We start from the raw sequence: 21,936 nt of genomic DNA, 5'->3' as shown, positions 1-21,936 counted from the left end.
TTCTTACGTGTTGAGACTTGAGAAAAGATAAAGGTATAAGTTATATTTTTGTCATATAACATGAATACACGGCACTTTATATATACATATATAAAATTTTGTTGTAAAACATGAATACATAATATATATATTATATCGGAGTAGATATTATTGGATCATATTTCGCAACATTTGAATTCGTATCTAAAACTCATTTGAATTTTAAAATAACATCCGAATCTGATATCCAAAAATTTCAGATAATATCTGATTTTTTATTCGAATTTGAATTCAGATTCGGATTTCGATTATCCATTGACACCCGTACTCCTTAGGGCCTGGCATCTATTGGTGGTGTAGGCTTGCACCCTATGATACTCACAATATCTTTCTCCCTAGTTAGTTTGTTCTCAAGAAAGTGGGGTGGGCCACACAAAAAATGGTTCTTGAGGAATAAGAGGCAATATTTTACTTGGAGGCATAGCGAAATACATCTTAGATCTTCCCCTCTCCTCTTTCTACTCTCGTGGCCTCTTCTTGTCCTGCTGCGATGGGCGAAGCTGTGCACTAGGCTTTTCCATAGCATGGATAACTTTGCTATTTCCCATTGAAGTTCGGGGATCGTCCTCTAAGTGGATATATTTATCTGCTCTCTCAAATAACTCATTCAAGATTTCTGGTTTCATCTTCACAAGGGATCTATACAACCCGAACTAAAGGGTAATGAGTTCTTGAACGCTACTACTACTATTCGTTTGTCACAACTCTCTTGTGACATCGCTTTCTCTCTGAACTTCCTAGTAAATTCCTTGAGGCTCTCACCTGATCCTAGCCTCATTCTAAGCAGTGAATCAACATCTCCTCCACTCTTTCGGTTGGTGGTGTACCGCGTGACACGATAATTTGTGGAACCAGGTTAGAGGATTCCCCTGTAAACTTTAAGGGAACAATCTATACATTAACCCCTCTTTTTTTCTCACAAGGTGAGCATCTACCAGAAGTGAAACAAATGCTCTACTAGGTCCTTCTTCTCGGAATAAGGGGTAAATCGTGGCGGTACAAACTTCTTAGGGATCTCTTCGACTAAAATCACCGTTAAAAAGGGGGATCTCTGTATTTTTCGTATGGCTTGTGGTGTTGTTGTACCTACATCTAGTCCCTTCATCATCTCCTTCCTCTAACCTCCTCTCTAGTCAAACCTGCTACAGGCTTAGTCTAAGCGGTTGTCGTAACAACCTCTATTTCATTATCTCCTACAAGAATTAATGATGGTGTGTTCCCTTCTATACTAGAGGTATGGCTATTTTTACTTGTCGCCTAAGGATCCTTCTACATGTTGTCTTGCTCCATCTATTGTCGGTCATCGAGATGCTGGTTCAAGTTTCAGTTTTGTTGCATCAACTTGTCCATCCTCTTATGTATCTCCTCTTGCTATTTTCTCATAACTTCCAACATCGTTAGAAGCTGTGCATCCGCAGTCGAAACTACCAACGAGGGCATATTGACCTTGTTAGTTCTTGTGGATCTCACCATTATTTCAACTGAAATCAATTTACTGCTGGTGTTCCCACAAATGGCGCCAGTTGTGTGCGGTCGAAATCCAGTCTACTGCTTTGATGGACCCTTCTCATACTGATCCCGAGGTCACTCCTGGTGTCCCCCTCTTCACTACAGCCTGGTACCTACCACAGATACTCCAATGCTCAAGTTAGAGAAACAAAGGAACAGTAATCAGAATTGGTTAAATCCTCGATCATTCCCCCCTTAAAAGCCCCCTTATAATAGTGCCATCCTTTTCATTTAACCCCCTACCATTTTTACGATTTTCGCTTCTATAAGCTGTGATATATGCTATAATCATGGGATCTTTGCAGATTTTGAGGAGTTGTTTACCTAATCAGGATATCCTGGAATGATCAAATTTATCTGTAATGATTGCATTTGGAATTTCCAAACCTAACGTGCACGCAACAGTATTGTAATTTTCTCGAGGCCTTGCCTGTCCTGCCTAGCAGGGTAGGCTGTGCTTAGTGCTGTGCTGCCTTCCTAGCCAGACTAGGGAGGTCTCTGCTCTGACTTGCCCTACTTGCTGGGTAGTGCCTTATCAATTGGTCTATGTTAAATACCCCCTGGCTGGCCTGGACACGTGTAGGGCTAAGGTTGATGTGTAATTATTTCCCCTTACAAATAATATTTCCCCTTTATTTATAAAAAAATATAAGAAAGGAAACTTATAGATTTAACCATTCTAAAAAAAAGTCAAAACTTAATAAATAGACAATGTCTAAAAATAGACATATTTACAAAGGACATGTATATAAGAAAATACATCACTCTCAATAACAGCACGTGGAGAATTGCTCACTTAAGTTGAGGAATTAAATACTGACCTATTAATATAGTGATATAGCAATATCTAACTGTAGTACAAATATTGACGTGATGTTCTAATAACGAATTTTGCACATAGTGTTCCTCGAAGCATTTTCTAATCAATCAACATTATTCCTTCATTGACTATTCTTGCTCTTTGAATGATTCTTCGAACTTCCAAAATTTTCAACTCTTAATTCCTCATCTATAAGGCTCTTAAAATCCATAGTTGTGCTTGATTTCCAAACAAGAAATGCTTGATCATGATCCTGATGTGGGCCCATTTTGACCTATAACAATAAAGTACCCTTGATGCTTGCCTACCAGAGGGACTCAAAGACTAACATTACACCAAAATTGAAAACATATAATTCAATCAAGGAGTATTAAGGAAACTAATGATTATGGAATCATGAAAATAACATAATTGATCTTGTGTAATGAGTATCTCGAGAACATGGTGAAGTGAAATGTATGAATCAAAGAAGATGGACCCACAACAACACATCTTATAAACAATATGTAGGAAGTGAAAGATGGTCGTTTGAAATTCATTGTGAAGAGAACGATCATTGAGAGAAACCAAGAGCTTATGAGGAACTCAAAACGATTGCAAAGCACCTCAGGAGCTGTTGAAACAAGTTTAAAGGTAAGAATTCAATCCAAAATCGCATATTTCTTTTTTTGTCTCCCTTGTTTTTTTTGTTAACCCTTACTATAAAGAACTACCTATGATAGATCGAGTTGGTGAGTTTATATAGAAAATCTCAAAGAAACGATAGTGATAGAATAAGAAATAATAAAAAAAGATAAGAGGAAACAAAATAGAAGTGAAGATAGAAGAAATAGGAAAAATAAAATGGAAAATGGTAGAGAAAGTAGAAAAGAAAGATTTTTTTTAAAAGGAAATAAACTAAAACTAAAATGGAAAAATAGAAAGTAAAAGATAAAAATGGAGGTACCCTAAAAACGATTTGAATAAAAAAAATCGATAGGGTAACATTGCTTTGTGAAAAAAAATTGGTATATAAAAATCGCTTAGTGAAATTGCACTATCGAAATATCGCTATAGAACGAGGTTGGAGTGAAAATGATGTTGGAAGAAAGTGCTATGATAAAATGAGGTGTAATAAAGCGATGTTCCTGAAGGAAGCAATATTGGGACCAAATGATATTTATGAATGAAGCGATGTTTAGGTATGAAATAAGTAATGTGGGAAAATAAAATTGAGGATTAGAGGTTTCGTGATAAAATAAATGAAGAAGATAATAAGGAACACCCCAACCATGAAGAATTTTCTGAATGAACACAAACGTTATTGGTTAAGAAAACACTAAAAAACTAGATGAGGTATTGCTCGAAAAAAATGTGAGATGAATGAAAGCGATATTGAGGCCTTCTGATAGAAATTCTGAAGAAGGTATCAGAGAAGTCTCAATGAAAACCAATATGTAAAAGGAGAAGTAGTCTCCTTGTTGGCATGCAAAATTATAATCATCCCATATATGTACGATGACTTGTTAATATATTGAGAATATGCTACAAGTGAGATAATGGCACCAAAATCCAAGAAAGCTGCTCAAAAGCAAAAAATCCTCCAACAAAATATAAACAACTTAGTAGCCAAACAATTGCATCAATACCAAGAGTGCCAAAGCAAACATATTGGGAAGTAGACAGAGCTCAATACTATTAGGCAATGAAAATAGACATAAATAAGGTAACAACTGTGGTATATGACAAAGACAGTAAACTGCTCACTTTGCAACCCACCATACTTATAAAATGAGCAACATCAGATCTGATCACCAAGAAACCAACCATACTAGAAAGAGATGAGGTTGATAAAGACTTATCACTAGAAATCCAGTATTCACATTGTTGGGAATCAACAACATGGGCTTCATGGGTGAGAAAAGTCTTCAAATGTGAAAGCATGAAGAAAAGGCTAGAAGTACTGGGTCTCATCTCAACAATATAAATATTCATGAATGACGTTTACCCTAATGAGCCTCTGTTGGCAGAAGCGATGGAGTTATGGAATCCTAATACACATACATTCATATCTGTCGGCAACGAATGCACTTTCACAATTGAAGATGCAATAAGGCTAACAAGACAACCGTGGGGGAAAAGGAACATATCTTCCCAAGGATGAACTTGATTATGTGGAGTTGGGGAAATAGATGCAGATGAAATGCATAAAGATTGGTTGGAAGTACTACAAACCACAGAAAACTCTGTATAAGGCAATGGAAGGAGAAATATAACGGGTATGAAGAAACACATTTATGTTTATTCTCGGTATACTATATTTCAATATTTGTTTCTCTGATCGTGCCATACAGATGCATAAGTACAATCGTCACAAATGTCGTTGCGAAAGTGATAGTGGGGAAGGATGTGTGTCTAGCAAGTCTTTTAATTGCTCAATTATGTCAAGGACTAGACAACTATCATCATGACCTAATAACACGAGAAATTGCAAGAATAAATGGAGCAAAAGTGAAAGCAGAGTTGAATAACCTTGGTGGTTAGTTATGGATTTTGCAGATATGGGCAGATCAAAGATTCAAATCCTTGGCTCCCAAGAAACAACCATCAATAACACCAAGAAATATCTATAGAGCATGCTGTTATGGTGTCCAAAAATTTCAAATGAACGATACTTTGTGTAGATGCATGATTTTTTATTTCCAAATATTACTACCACAAAGATTTGGAGTCCCTACCATCCATATCTGTAAAAGGGAATGAATGTCACCCAATGTATATTTTTAGAATAAAAGTGCCATTTTTTTCATTTAGTAACTCTCGTACGGATAAAACACCGATCATCCTAAGGTTCAGGTAAGCGACTCGATTAGATAAAGGGGAAGGTGTTAGGCACCCCTTTCTCTCCACTAAGTGGTGGTAACTTCAACATAACTCAGTCATTTTGGATGCAAACATAAATAAAATAAAAGTGCCATGTGTTGACGACTTGTACCCTAAGTAAGGATTTGTTATCGGCTTAGACTATAGGGATTATCTCATCGAAGGAGATGACCCTTATAATTACAACCCCTTATACTTTCAACCGAATCGAGGTTCGATATATTGGAGATAGGGGAGGGGGAGCAACACAACTTAAGTCTTTCTAAAAATAAAAATTAAGAAGTGAAGGGGATAGTAGAAAAGGGATATGGAGAGAGGAGAGAGAGGGGGTATGCAATACTATCTTCAACTCTACTTTTCAGCCTTGATATCTTCTTCCTTTCCTTTTTTCTTCTCCTTTGGATCCTTAGTAGAATTAGGAGAATATTTTTTAAGAATTATGTGAGAGTATGATAGTAGAGTAAAAGAAAGTTGAGGAGATATATTCTTTTGTGTAAGACTTGGTGTTTGGTACCCATTTTAGAAAGGGATGGGGGTATTTATAGGTGTTGAAGATTGCTTTTGAGGGTATAATAAGGTGAAAAGTTAGAAGAGTAGAGAATAACACGGGATTTGAGGGTGAGAGGTGTGAAATTTAGAGTTGGGATGATAGTATTTGTGGAATGGGATGAAAATGGATAGTTGCTTATCCAAATGATTTGGATCCTCCCCAACCTATTTGGGTTGAATGTTTGGTGAGGTGAGATGATGGGCTTTGGTTGAAAGAACGGGATTGAGTGTTGTTAGGATGAGGAGGTGAGGTGTTTGATTAGAAGAATGGGTTCTGTAAGGAGTTAGGTGTTTAATTTTTTGGGAGGATTAAGGGGATGATGACATGTGTCAAAAGGGGTATGGAAATGGAGTATTGATTAGAGGAAAATGATGTGGTATTTGCTTGTGACAATGGGTTGAAGGTGAATGATAAAGGGAGGTGTGGGTTGTGATGTGGGTTGGTAGTTGTGTTAGAGAAAAGTGATGGATTATGATGCAAGGGGTATGGATTGTGATGTGGGTTGGTGGTTGTGTTAGAGAAAGGTAATGGATTAGGATGTATGTGGTATGGGTTGTGATGTGGGTTGATGGTTGTGTTAGAGAAATGTAATGGATTAGGTTAAGTAGACTGATTTTTTGGGAAGTGAATTGTGGAGTGGACAAGTATCCATTTGATGATCAAAGGTTGATTGATTGATGTGGATAATGAATTTTGGGTTAAGGATATGAATATGGGTGTGGGCTTTAATGTGTTGGGCTTAGATTTTAGGTTGTTGGGATTGATTAGGGTTTATTTTGAGTAAGTTTTAGGACTTAGGTAGTGTGAGGTAAGGATTAGGCTAAGTTGGGTGAAATGAAAAATGATTTTTGGGGAATCGAAGGTTGGTGAGCCTTAAGCGGGCTCGGGGTATTTTTGATTTCGAGAGTGAAGCGGTAAAAAAGATGTGACGGTAGGGGTATGCCAAGTCTTATTTTAGGTCCATTAGACCTTCAGGGGTCTTAGGAACCTGTGAATTGATTAAAATGCCAGTTTCGATGATTTGAACTTTTTAGGCCCGTTGGTGAATTTTTTAAAAAAATATGATTTTTAGGTCTTTTGAGTGGGGGGGGGGGGACATTAAATTGGGGTGTCTACACTGCCACTCTTTGCAAGATTTGCATGCAAAGAACTTTAAAGAATAGACTAAACCCTGTTTGTCTGGGCCCATAAGCTTTCTTAAAAACACAAATTCAAAAGATCAAGTGGATTGAAGATTTTTTATGTGTGTAGAAAGTGGTTACCCAAGCACAAGGTTTGACATGGTTGGCATTGGAATTCCTCGATCTCATGACATAGGGCTCGTTTGAGATCTAAGATTTGATAATGAATTTTAAAATTCTAGTGTTTTTTACGACAAATTGGGATTGAATGTAACTCAAGAAGGGTTTTTTTTTTTATTTTTTTTCAAGATATGTTCAAATAATAAAAACTTTTTTGGAGGAATTAAGGTGGTTGTGATGATCCTTTAACAGATTTACACGAAGAAGTATTTCAAATTTGTTGTAACACTATCTAATTGTAGTGGTTGGAAAAAAGAAAACATGATCCTCCCGAGTTTTGAGTCTGACAGGGATGGAATCTTCTATAAATAAGACGGTCTCCTAGGCTAGGAGTCTGACAGGGATTGAACTAATTGTGAAAAGTGGAGATGAGATTTGTAATCTAAGTATGTTTCGACACAAATGATTTAACATGTTTTGCTTTGAATGACAAACCTGTAAAATCTTAGGAAGATCAAGATTTTTTTTCCTCAATTTTTTATTTTTTTGTTTTATTTTTTTAAAAGATTGAGAATATCGTGTTGTTTATACTTATGTGACAGGGAGCAATATGTAGTTTAGGCTTGTACTGGGGAGTATCATATATTTTAGACTCTTATTGAGGAGTGACAAGTAGTTTTAAGCTCTTACTGAAGAGCGATATGCAGTTTAGGCTCTTACTTAGGAATAATAAGCAATTTTAAGCTCTTACTGAGGAGCAATTTGCAGTTTAGGCTCTTGTTTAGGAGTAAATGTTAAGAAAGTATTTATGCAAAATAGTTTTGATAATTATTGACCTCGGGTAATTCGATACATTATTTTTAAGGAATAAATTGAACTTTTCGTCATATGCCCAAAATACTAGTTTGGTATGATGCATGCAAAAAACTCTTTATTTTTTTAATTTTTTTTTTAAATCATCCTTTTAGTATGAGCAAAATGACTAGACCAAGAATCCGGTATTGTTGAATACTGACCAGGGTATGTCTATCAAATAGGTAGTAGTTTTCCTCAATTCTCCTTAAAGTCATTTAGAGTCATCCCCACCATTGGATATCAACAAAAAGATAGAGAATAACTGGATGGTGTTTGATGATGAGATAACGGATTGTATAATGATTGGTGGTTAGTAGTATACTTTAGAATCTGTAAGAAATATTGATAAATCGATGATTACTCAGACTTCAAACATTTTCGAGGCAGAGATGATTGGTAGATAAAGATGATATTTTTTTCTCCCTTTTTTGTCGTTCATGCCCTTAATGCCAATTATGGTTTTTACCAAGTCTGGCTTTATAACTTTTGTGTATCGATGCTTTTTCAAGTTTTCATCGTGCCTATGGTATTTGATCTTGTCACGATTTGAATTTTTTATTTTTATTTTTTCTTTCAATGCCTTTGCAGGTTTTCACTGTGCCCTTTCAAGTCATGATGCACTTTTTGTAAACTTCACTTAGATAGTTATTCCTTTATCATCAATGAACATTCGTGGTAGAAATATTTTTTTCAAACCATTTCTCAATCAAAGAGAACTTGATTTTAGGATGTAACATGGATAGGGTTGAGGTTCACAAAAAAATGGTATAGACTCGAAAATGGAATTTAATATAATGGATAGATTGAATTGGGGGTTTATCTTTTTTTTTTTTTTTTTGTGAGAATAAAACTACATCTCATTTTGTGTGAGCTAGAAAGAACTCATTTACGCACGTTTGAGAACAACAAGTGGGATGGTAGATTCAGAAGATGATTGCACAAGCATTGGGTCTGACAGTGTTTAGTCATCTTGAATGTTTTGATTTGTGGCACGAGACTCATTTGAAATCTTGGATTTGTTGAAATTTGATGATTAATAGAAAATGGCTATCCAAACACAGGGTTTGACAGGGTTTGCCTTATTAATTCCTCGATTTCGTGGCATGTAACTCGTTTGAAATCTTGGGATTGATGGATTTTGTGATGATTGATGCTTTTAACCATACTTCATTGAGTTTGATCCGAGTCACTTTACCCGAGATATTTTTTGTTCATTTTTTTGCAATGATATTCTTTTTTTTTCTTTTAAAATTACCCAGTGTGGGGTGACATGCCCTGGTTCTAGGTAATTGAAGGATAATGAAGGGTCGAGTAGGTTGACTAGCGGTAGATATGTTAGGATAGTAGAAGGAAGGCCTCTCATCATTTCGAGATTTGATTTTTCAACAACATATTTGGATGTCACTTAATGCTTGTCAACTCAAGAGATAATTTTTGCAGATTCGAATCCTTAATAGTACCTTGTCCTTCATAATTGAACTAGAATCTTCTCCTTTCACAAGGGCCAAACTATTTTGATAGACTTTCATTAATCTGTTCTTCTTTTCAGTATTCTTTTGATGTTCTTGTTCATTTGCTGATCATCTTCAATATTTTTCTTAAGGATCCTTAAGATCATTCTTTCAGGCTTACACCTAAATCATCACATATATTTTTCATTTTTTTTTCGATAAGTCTTGTGAGGTAAATCTCAAAAGAAAAACAAATCAATACATCGTTGACATGGACTTCTTTCTAAGTTACGAGTTCCATTTGAGAATTGAACATTGAAGTAGAAGTGGTTGGTCGAATCGAACTTGATGCTTTTAAAATGAAGGCTTTTGGTGGATGAATGTGATTTTGATAAACTTAGGTTGAGAAATATGGTCAGTGCCCTAGTTTAGATAAAAAGGTTTTATTATTTTATCGTTCATAGTTTATATTCATGCGGGTTAGGAGTAATTAAAATGAGTCGAAAAGAATATGATGATAGTCTTTAGGTTTTTGGGTTGTCTTAAGTCTTCTAATCGAATCGAGTTTGACTCTTCAAAATTTGACAAGACACTCATGTCGTTCATTAATTCGAAATTCCTTGTAGTCATGAAGCTCATAATTGAAAGATGTTTTTGACTTTTTTTTTTGAAAATATATACATTTTTTTTATTTTTTTAGGTAGGTAATAATAATTCTTTGTTATTTTTTTAAATGGACCATCTAAATTATTACCCTTTCTAAGGACGAAGGTCCGATAAATATTCCTAGGAAGGGAATGCGAATGCATTTTTTTTTTAAATTATGATTTTTTTTTAAAAGATGGACATTCTAAATTAATAGTCTTCTTGAGGATGAATATCCGATAAATATTCCAAGGAAGGACATGCATTTTTTTTTTAAAATTTGAATTTTTTTATTTGAAAGGTGGACATTCTAAATTAATATCCTTCCTAAAGATGAATGTCCGATAAATATTCCCAGGAAGGATATGCGTATTCTTATGAAATTTTTTGAATATTTTTATTTTTTATTTTACCTTCTGATTTTGTCTAAGTAGATCTGTATTCTCATGCCTCAAAGTTTGTAAAATCAAAGATCAAGTCAATTCGAATCCCATCCTCGACCCGATCTACCACTTGCATTAAGTTTGAAAAGGTACTCGTAGTGTGTCCCACCAAATGAATGTAAAATACGTTCCCTAATGTCGAGATAAACGTGGTGTTCATATCTTGTTCAGTCATTGCTGGCCTCACTTGTGAAGCTGACTCTCGCCATCTTTGAACATAATCTTTCACTATCTCTCTAGGTTTTCGTATCATTTTTCCATGTCGTTTCGATCCAACCTCACGTCCGTATTGAACCTATAGTTGTGCTAGAACATTTCGACCAGGTCTTGCCAACCTTTGATGAGTGTATGGTCCAGTCTCGATAACCATGTGAGGGCTGGCCCAATCAAGCTTCTTTGAAACAACTGCATCAGTAATCTGTCATCTTCCTTGTATAAGTAAATTGATTCGCAATATAGTTTCAGATGTGACAGAGGACACCTTACCTCATTGTACTTCTCTCGAATTTTTGGTATTTAAATTTATTTGATAGCTGCACATTGGGATAAAAACAGAGGTTCTTGAACCTTGTTCCCTTCAAGGTATTGGTGCCCTTAATTTTCCTCATCTCTTCTTGGAGAGACTCAATCTGTTGGGCCATCTTCTCGTCTGTTGTGATTTTATCTTCCGTGACCCAGTAATCACACTCGTCATCGTGAATGATCACAAGATGTGGTCGATTCTGCGAAATGTATAGTGGAGTCCCTTGATATCCCAGAATTGTGGTAGCAGGGTGGTCTGTTGCCCTTGTGGTGGTTGCTCTAGGGGATCATGATTCGATCCTGATGCTTTGTGTTGTACTGTCTGGACTTGTATGAAACTGTCATGGGCCAACACGACTTTTAGCATCTTCTCTTGTCTTTCTGTAATTTCTAATAATGCAGATATTCTTGTGTTGATGTCTATTGTCTCTACTATTGTTAGTTGCAATACCTCAAGAGTACTCATTGTCAATGAAGATCAAAGAAAATACAGAGGCTTCTCAGGATGTTTGTACTTCTTTCGCTTGACCACCTATGAATACAAATAACTAAGTGGCAATATACTATTTACAAAAGGATAAGATGCATGATGTTTTATTATGTCAGGTTAAGTTAATTATTATAAAGTAAATGATTTTTAAAGAAAAGGGGTCTTCGGCACGGAGTCGACCTCAACGCGGAGCTGGGTTACATATTTTTGGAAATAATTACATCAGCACGGAGCCGACATCAACACGGAATTGGCATCAACATAGAGTCGACATCAACATAGAGTTGGCATCAGCATGAAATTGGATTGCGTGCTCTTGAGAGGGCGGATTACATCGGCACAAGGTTGGCATCGATACATAGTCGGCATCAGTACGGAGTTGGGTGGCATATTTTTTATTTTATTTTTATTTTTTTACATTTTTATTTTTTAAGATGCTTACATCAACACGAAACTGGCATCAATACGGAGTTGGCATCAACACGGAGCTTGATTGTGTATTTTTGAAAATAATTACATTAGCACAGAGTTGACATGAACACAGAGTTGGCATCAACACAGAGTTGGATTGCGTATTTTTGAAAATAATTATATCAGTACGAAGCTGGTATTAACACGGAGTTGGCATCAGTACAGAACTAGATTGCATGCTCTTGAAAGAGTAGATTACATCGGTACTAGACTGGCATCGACATGGAGCCAGCATCAGTACGAAGCTGGATGGTATATTTTTTATTTTATTATTATTATTATTATTATTATTATTATTATTATTATTTTCTTTTTGAAAATGGCTACATCAACATGGATCTGGGTGGCATATTTTTTATTTTATTTTTATAATTTTTTTTCTTTTTGAAGATGGTTACATTAGCACGAAGTTGGCATCAATACGAAGTTGGCATCAACACAGAGCTGGATTGTGTATTTTTGAAAATAATTACATCAACACGAAGCTAACATCAACATGGAGTTGGCATCAACACAGAGCTTGGTTGAGTATTTTTGAAAATAATTACATAAGTACGGAGCTAGCATCAACACGGAGTTGGCATCAGCATGGAGCTGGGTTGCATACTCTTGAATGAGTGGGTTACGTCAGCGTAGGGCTGACATCAGTGCGGAGCCGCATCAGTATGAAACTGTGCTGTATATTTTTGTGAGGATGGTTACATCAACACGAAGTTGGCATGAACATGAAGTTGGTATTATTTGAAAATAATAGATTACATCAGCATGTTGCTGGCATCAATAGAAAGTTTGGAAAATATTGTGTAAAATAGATCATTGTGAACAAATCGAATTGGAAAAACATAGATTTTTTTGTTTACCTAATTCAGTTATCTAAAATCAATATCGACCAGTCAGATACCCAAGGAAGAGGTGGCGCATAATATTTTTGCAAAGACACTCTTAAATCATCTCATTTCCTTGAATAGACATTGTCTATTCCCCTCGTATCAACATGACAAGATAATTCTTAGGCACTGACTTTGATTACGAAATGCAATTGGCGCCTTTAAATATCTTTTTCTTTATTTTCAAATTTATTTTTTTTGTTTTTTTATTTATTTAAAAATTGGTTGAAATTATTTGGGTTGATCGATTGATTGTTGACTTTGTTGGATTGCATATGGATCATGGATTTGGTTCGGGTCGAAATTGGAGGATGAATCCGATTCGGGTCAAAATTAGAGGATGGACCTAGTTCAGGTCAAAATTGGATTGTGGACCTGATTTGGGTCGACTTTGGATCATTGACCCGATCTGAAGTAAACCTAGTTTGACATGGATATGAGTCGTTGACCTAGTTTGAAATAGATATCGATTGTGGATCCAATTCAAAATGGATACAGATCATGGACCTGATTTGAAATGGATACGGATGGTGGATGCAATTCGTAATGGATGTGGATCGACAACCCAATCCAGATTATATATGGGTCGTGGGTCCGATTCGTAATAGATATGGGTCAGATACGGGTTCTGGACCTAATTCGAAATGGATACGGGTCTTGGACCCAATTCGGATTGCATACGGGTTGTGAACCCTATTTGAAATGGATGTGGGTCGAGGATCCTATCCGGATTGTATATGGGTCGTGGACCCGATTTGGATTTGATATGGGTCGTAGACCCGGTTCGAAATGAATACGGGTCGTGGACCCGATTTGAGTTAATCCTTAGTAATGAATGATAGTGAGTTTGATTGTAATCGTAGTCGATAGTAAGCCAATTTGGGTCTCAGTAGAGAATAGGCGAACTCAATTTGGAACATAAATGGACATTTAGGAGAGTCAAAATCCTATTTAAAATGGTAACGAGTGGTAGTCCTTGAACATAATTATAAAAATGACCCATTTAAGCATTTTTAGACCTTAAAATTCAAAAAACGAAAGTAAGTCCTAGAATAAAAGTTGTCAAGATTGATATTAGGAATGAAATGAGCAAAAAAATTATTATTATTATCATTTTTAAAGTCTGTATTTCAAGCAGGGACTAGGGTATTTTATACCTGTTCGCGCTTGAAACATGGACTAGTATGACTTTTTGACAATTTTTTTTTAAAGTTTGTATTTCAAACTTAAGGCACATTTCCTTTGCTTTTTGGCTTTGTAGACACGTGATTTATTCATTTTTTAATATATCAACCACTTTGGGGGATTTTGGAGTCGCCACCACTTATATTGCAAAAATGTGTGAATGGTCACCCATGATGTATTCTTTTGAAAAATCATTTATTTTGATGTTTAGTAACTCTCGAACGGATACGACTCATTTGGCCCAACCTTGGACTATAGGTAAGGGGGTCCATATTAGGGAGTAGGGAAGGTGTTAGGCACCCTACTCCCTCCATCTTTGGTGGTAACTTCAGATTCGATCAATTTTGAAAAAGAAAAAGAAAAAGAAAATAAAAAGAGTCGAAAAAGCCTGATATGTGTCCTCAAGTATGAGGGACTTTGATATTAGCTCAAACCATTGAAGGCTCCCTTATTGAAAAATGGGCCCTTCGATGACTTAAACCATTGTGGTATATGCAAAGGTATAGAGAAATGAGATGAGTAAAAGAGGGTAGTTGGAGGGGAGAGAATGGGGATTGTTTTATTCAAAACCCACCTTGATCTTGACTTTTTTCTTCTTCTTCAAAGGATGAGTCTTATTTGACTTTCCTTGATTTGCTTGAGAGAGTTAAGAGTTGAGGGTAGTGAGATGAGTTGAGAGTAGAGAGATGAAAGTGGGGAGAGTTATAATTTTTTAGAAGGTTATTTTTTCAAATTTTCATTAGGTAGTGAAAGTTGATAATAAAGGGGATTTTATAAAGTTTGAGAGTTATTTTTAGGGGTAGAGTTGTGTGAAATGACGAGAAATGGTAGAATAGTGTGAGGTGTGTGTAATTTGAAGGAGATTAAAGGGTATTTAGGGAAGGGGGGTTAAATGGGTTATTTATAACCCAAATGGGTTGGATCTTTCAACCCATTTGGATTAAGTATTAGGTGGAATGAAATGAATAAAAATAGTGTGAGAATGAGATTGTGTGAGAGGGTAATTAATTGGTGAGGTGAAAGGGGAGTGGTATTTGGTTTAAGATAATGGATCGTGTAAGAGGATAATTATTTAGGTTTTTAGGAGGGTGAGGGAGATGATGACATGTATCAAAATGTGTGGAGATTAGATGTTTGGATGAGTTAATGGGAGATAATGAGTTTTTAATTTGAAAGGAGTGGTGTGGGTTTGAAGTATTATATGAGTTTGTAGGGAATGATGATGGTAGGTTTGTAGGACATGATGATGGTAGGTTAGAAGAGGATAATGGATTGATGTGATTTTTTAAAGAAAAGGTGATGAGAGTAGATGATTTTTTAGAGAAAAGGTGATGGGGGTAAGTTATTGGATGAGGGAGGTGAGTTAAGGTGGTGACATGTGTCCCACCTTGATGATTATGGTGATTGGTTGTGATGTTGGGCTTGGGTAGGTAATTGGGTAGTGGGTTGAATAGTAATGGTAGTGGGCTTGGATTTGGGTAGAATGATTTAGGTGATGAGTTGAATAGAATTGGGCTTAGGTAATAAATTGGGTAGGGGTGTATTATGAGTTGAGTTGAACGGGCTTAGGTATAGTAATGGGTTAAGAAATGGTGAGGAGTAATGAAGAGCTTTTGGTCTGTGGGCCACGTGAGTAGGGCCTTGGGCCATTTATTGAAAGAGAAAGATGATTTTTGGAGGTTTGAGCTTTGAGGGCCTAATCCGATTTTTGATAGATTTGGACATTTTACGTCGAGGGCCCAAATCTAGGTGTCTACAGGCTTGAGCCAAGAAGAAAATACATTTTTTTTTGTTTTTCTTTTTGATGATATGCATGGCTTACAAAAAGGATTTCCCCTTCTTACATAGGGGAATAAGTAAAGGAAAAAAACACACCTAAAACTATACAACTTGCCTTCGTGAGCTTACAATTTGGGTTTCGAGGTCTCAAAAATAATTATAACTCGCAATTAGGAGTCGATGTGTCTGTTTAGAACATGTGTCCTAGCACATCTAGTCGGGCATATACATGCAATAATAGGAGGATTTACGGTTACCAGATCTTCAAACCTCGATGCACACCGGAGTATACACATCGTAAGTTGGCGATTGGACTTGATGTGTTCATTCCCGACACTTGAAATAATAATCTCAAGCCGTAGAACTACTAGGCATCAGGGCTAGATATTTTTTAGGATGGGGTGGTTTGTGTAATAGGCTATGCTCGTATGTGCTCGTGTATTTTTTTCATCATCGACCCCCTTACAAGTATGTAATGAAGGAAAAATGTAAATAAATATTACAACATGAACATGTAAATAAAAAGAAAGAAAACACAAACAACAAATAAAAAATAATATTAGCTAGAAAATAAAAATATATATTTTTTTCAAAATGACTGAGTTGACACGAGGGATGAACCTAGTCTCCCTAGTGGAGTCGTCAGTTGTAGATGCGTGATTTTTTATTTCTAAATATCACTATTACAAAGATTTGGAGTCGTCACCATCCATATTTGTAAAAGAGAGTAAATGGTCACTTGATATACATTTTTAGAATAAAAGTGTTATTTTTGGCATTTAGTGACTATCGTACGGATAGAACACCAATCAACCTAAGGTTGGGGTAAGTGACTCGATTAGAGAAAGGGGAAGGTGTTAGGCACCCCTTTCTCTCCACAAAGTGGTGGTAACTTCAACATAACTTGGTCATTTTGGATGCAAGCATAAATGAAATAAAAGTGGCACATGTTGATGACTTGTACCATAAGTAGGGATTTGTTATCGGCTTAGACTATAGGGATTATCTTATCGAAGGAGATGATCCTTATAGAAATTTAGCCTTGAAATAACATGTTTTGAAGAGTATTGGCTAATGGTTAGGGGTCCATTCTCATGGGTTGAGGACTCGAATACTAATTACCTCAGAACAATTTGAAATGTTTAAAATCATTTTATTTTGAAAGTAGTTACAACCCTTATACTTTCAACCGAATCAAGGTCTGATCTATCAGAGATAGGGGAGGGGGAGCATCACAACTTAAATCTTTCTAAAAATAAAAATTATAAAGGTGAAGGAATGGTAGAAGATGGATATGAAGAGGGGAGAGAGAGGGGGTATGAAATGCTATCTTCAACTCTACCTTGAAGCCTTGATGTCTTCTTCCCTTTTTTCTTTCTTTTTCTTCTTCTTTAGGTTCTTAGTAGAATTAGGAGAATATTTTTTAAGAATTATGTAAGAGTATGAGAGTAGAGTAGAAGAGAGTTAAGGGGAGATTTTTTGTGTGCTAGACTTAGTGTTTGGTGCCAATTTTGGAAAGAGATGAGAGGATTTATAGGTGTTGAGGATTGCTTTTGCAAGTATAATGGGGTGAAAAGTTAGAAGAGTAGAGAATGACATGGGGTTTGAGAGTGAGAGGTGTGAAATTTGAAGTTGGGGTGAGGGTATTTGTGGAATGGGGTGAAAATAGATAGTTGTTTACGTAAATGATTTGAATCTTCCCCTACCTATTAGGGTTGAGTGTTTGGTGAGATGAGATGTTGAGGGTTGGTTGAAAGAATGGGATTGAGTGTTAGTTGGATAAGGAGGTGAGGTGTTTGATTAGAAAAATGAGTTGTGTAAGGAGTTAAGTGTTTAGTTTTTTGGGAGGGTTAAGGGGATGATGACATGTGTCAAAAAAAGTATGGAGATGAAGTATTGTTTGGAAGGAAGGGATGTGGTGTTTGCTTGTGAGAATGAGGGTGAATGATGAAGGGAGGTGTGGGTTATGATGTGGGTTGGTAGTTGTGTTAGAGAAAAGTGATGGATTAGGATATAGGGGGTAGAGGTTGTGATGTGGGTTGGTGGTTGTGTTAAAGAAAGGTGATGCATTAGGATGTAGGGGTATGGGTTGGTGAAGAAATGATGATAAATGAAGAACAAACTGAAAAAATGATGAAATGACATCAGAAGGAAGTGAGAAGAAATCAAAAGAAGAAAAAGAAGAAGAAGATGAAAAGGACAGAATCAAGGACAAAAGTGATGTTCGAAGATGAATAAGATGTTGGTAAGTAAAATGCAAATCTCATGAATTATGCATGCAATATTATCATGACTGGTTAATGAATAATACTAATGCTAACACTGTATAGAAAAAAGAACCAATAAGCATACAAGACTTATCCAATGTTGGCACATCAAGAGTAGAAAGCTTTGAAGGCAAATATCTGTTTAGTTTGATGATTTTATTTGAAAAATCTCAAACAGAAAAGGACAAGGAATACAAGCAAAGAGAAATAACAACGCAACAGGCAACGGGTCAATATGAGTTGGTGGAAATAGAAATACATAACGTTACTGAGGGAAAATAACATACCCGCAAGATGATTCCTATAACCTAACCTAACTGACTCGCACTATTTTGATTTTTGTGGACTAGGAGACAACCATCATAACATATTTGCCTGCAGTAATAATTACTCAAGAAATGCCAGCACCTTTCGCTATAAATAGGATCCCCTTACGCAAAGTAAAGTGAACAATGAAATTTTGTTTTTTGCCTGAGAAATAACATGTTCCCATGTTTTCTATATGAAGAATCAAAACCTGATGATATACTGCCCGACTTAGAATTTTTCATCTATTCGCCACTTTTTTCTAGATCAGAACATGAGACTCTAAGGACTACTACCCAGGATTTCAAGGATTTGATTAGCAATGGCTTGTTTGATGATTTATTGATTTTCAATTTAGGCAAATTTGCAACTGCTGGACGAGAACCCACAATATACATTGATGATAGTCCAATGAAAAAGGTTTCAAAGTGGTACCCGTGGTTTTTCACTGCATTTTCCTAAGAACTGAGGACACCAGTGAATGAAAAGGAATATTCACAATTTACACAATATGCAGTAGCATGAGTTCAGTTAGAAAAAAAATTTCAAGATATATTGCAGGTTCTCTAATCTTCAGCAGTTGCCAGAAAGAAAAGTCAATCTCTGTATCGAAAGCCATTGACTTTAGAGGAATAAGGACTAAAAAAATCACCTAGCTTGTGTACTACAAACTAATCACAACCAAGATCCTCTCAATGAAAACACTATTTTATTTCTCCCGATAAAGGTTCGCTCTCAAAACTTGTTTGATTTAGATTTTCGAATCTAAAATCATTAGATAATGCACTTGTTTGTGGTGTTTCTCATATCTAATATGTTTGGGGGATAGTGATGAGTTCTTGGTTGATCTCGTCCTTACTTAAAGAGAGGATCTGTGATCCAACCTCTCAATATGACATGTGATTAGCTCCAATTCACATTTCAGGATTTATCCAAATTTTCAAAATAAAGTTTATTTCTTGAAAAAGAAACCCATATATCATAATTTGACAGAAAGACAATTAGATTTATTGATTTAAAGATCATTTTACCAATAAAAATAATTTTATAGTCAAATCTGACGAAATTCCTGGACAAACTCAAATTTTAATTTGTGAAATTCTCAGATTATTAGAGAATAACTTAAAATTTATGATGAAAAATGAAAATGATGAGGATTACCATATGAATTTGATCCCACCTTTCCTTTGAATTAGATGAATTTCTGCGAATTTGATTTACAATAGACCTTCGCGATAAAATGGGAAGATATGCTCATTCTTTCTCAAAATCTAAAGTTTCCTAAAAAAATGGAGAAAATCTCAGAGCTGATTCTATTAGATCCCTAATGTTTGATCTAAAATGTTTCTCCCCTTTAAATAGTAGTCTCTCCTCTCTATTTATAGAAAAATATAGGGGGAGAAAACTGATAGATTCCATTATTTTTAAAAAAGTCAAAATGTAATAAATGCACAGTCTAAAAATAGACATATTTACAAAGGACACTTGGAAAATTACAGAGTATTAACACGTATGTAAAGATATTACACCAAGCTCAATAACAACACATAGAGAATTGCTTACTTAAGTTGAGGAATCAAATACCATTCTAATAGATAACGATATAACGTTTTTTAATTGTAGTATAAATATTGACATGATGTTCTCATAGCGATTTTGGCACATAGTGTTTCTCAAAGCATTTTCTAACAATCAACACTATTCCTTCACTGTCTATAACCTCTAAACATCCATAATTGTGTTTGATTTTCAAATAAGAAAAGCTTGATTATGATCTTGACGTGGGCCCATTTTGACCTATAACACCAGCTAAGACTAGCCATTGCCAATAACCCAATATTGAGTTCTACTAATGGTAATGTCAACCGTTTGATGGGTACAGACTCTTAAAATCACCAACTAGTCCAGGAGAGATTCCTCTTATCTAAGTCTATTAAACAATGCAATATGAACTTTGACTATCTCTACACTATACAAAATCGTGCATTTACACACAAATGTTCCCCATGAAAGAAGACGAGAAATTCTCGGATTTCACGAACTCTACTACTCTGTAAGATATACCATACTACAAAAGTGAATGGAGCATTAAGTGTTATCCTAGATCAACCTACTGCTTCCGAAAATATAGCGACACATCACTTTTTATAAATTTTCTACGACATTTTTTAGTAGCTAAAAATAGTTTTTATTATATATATATATATAATTTCTTTTTATAAAAAATACAAACAAGCTATGGCAGTGCCCTCCAGTTACATATATCTATAAATTCATTTATCCACCAATCTATCAAAAGTTAGAGTCACTGTCCCATCAATCAGTCGAGAACATATGTTCTTTCTATCCATCGATAAAACATCTATTTTCCTAGGTATCAATCACAATACATCATTTTTGAAATTATTTAGTGATCCTAAGGTATCAATCTATTCCACAAGATGGACTTAGTTGAGTAGAAAAACCTAAAAAAAATGCGATAAAACAAAAAATAGTTAAAGCCATGAAAATTTGATTAAGTGTCAAAATCATCATTTTTGAAGTTTTCTCAAAATGGCAAACAAACACCTAGAAATGGAAGTTCTAATATTTATAAGACATTTTCTAAAATATAGGATATTATTTCGAACAAATACTCAAAATTTGGGAGGTGAAAATATATATAGTGACTTAAGGACTTAAATGTCAATTTTGAATTTATTATTATTTTTTTTTAAAAGTCTATGACTCGGGCTTCAACTTTTATAAACTTATAGTCCATTTTTGAATTTTTTTTTATACGATCTTAATGGTGTCTTCAAATTAAAAAAAAATAAAAAATTTCTTCGAGATATGTAATTGATATTTAAGACCTTACACATGTTTTGGGAATTAAAATGAATAGTGTACCAAATTTGGAATTTCGTCATATTCAACACACCAAATGGAGATTCACCCTAGGAACAATTTTTCGTTTGGTGAGTAAATCATTATTCCCAGGTACATTGCTGCAACTTACGATGACAATGACCGACAACATCAACTAGATGCTTGAATGGAAGAAAAGTAAGGAAAAAAACAAAAGGATAGCTGCTATTGGAATCCCAATTTTTTTACTTCTTACATCTCAATTTTTTAAATTATTTATTGCACTTTAATTAAAGATTAAAACACACCATTCAATCATCACAAAAGTTTGGTTCAAGTTCTTTTTTTATCGTTAAAAAGTGTTGTAACACATTGGAAAAGAAGAGTTTCTATTGGCACCCCAACTTGCGGTTATTCTCATTCAACTTATTATTATGATAAGGAACTGACTAGTTGCACACCAATAGTTGTTGGTTGCACCCCAAGCTTAAAATATTTCTCTTTTAATTTTTAATTTTTAATTTTTTATAATCTCTCCTAACCGACAAGTTGCAAATCATTATAATAACATACTTGTTCATCTTCCTTATTCTACACGTGTCCTCTTTTTTTTTAAAGATATTTAATTATTTATTGATTAATTGATTGAGTTAAAATGATTTTTAAAATGTATCTTGATCTATTGAGGAAATTGATAAAAGAAAATCGATCAAGTCTCTTTTGCACAAATTTATGAATAAACAATAATTTTTCTAGGCATGATTGAA

Source organism: Akebia trifoliata, chromosome 15, assembly GCF_017979445.1.
Source record: "Akebia trifoliata isolate Shusen 1 chromosome 15, ASM1797944v1, whole genome shotgun sequence".
Taxonomy (NCBI): domain Eukaryota; kingdom Viridiplantae; phylum Streptophyta; class Magnoliopsida; order Ranunculales; family Lardizabalaceae; genus Akebia; species Akebia trifoliata.
Note: the sequence above shows the minus strand (reverse complement) of the source record.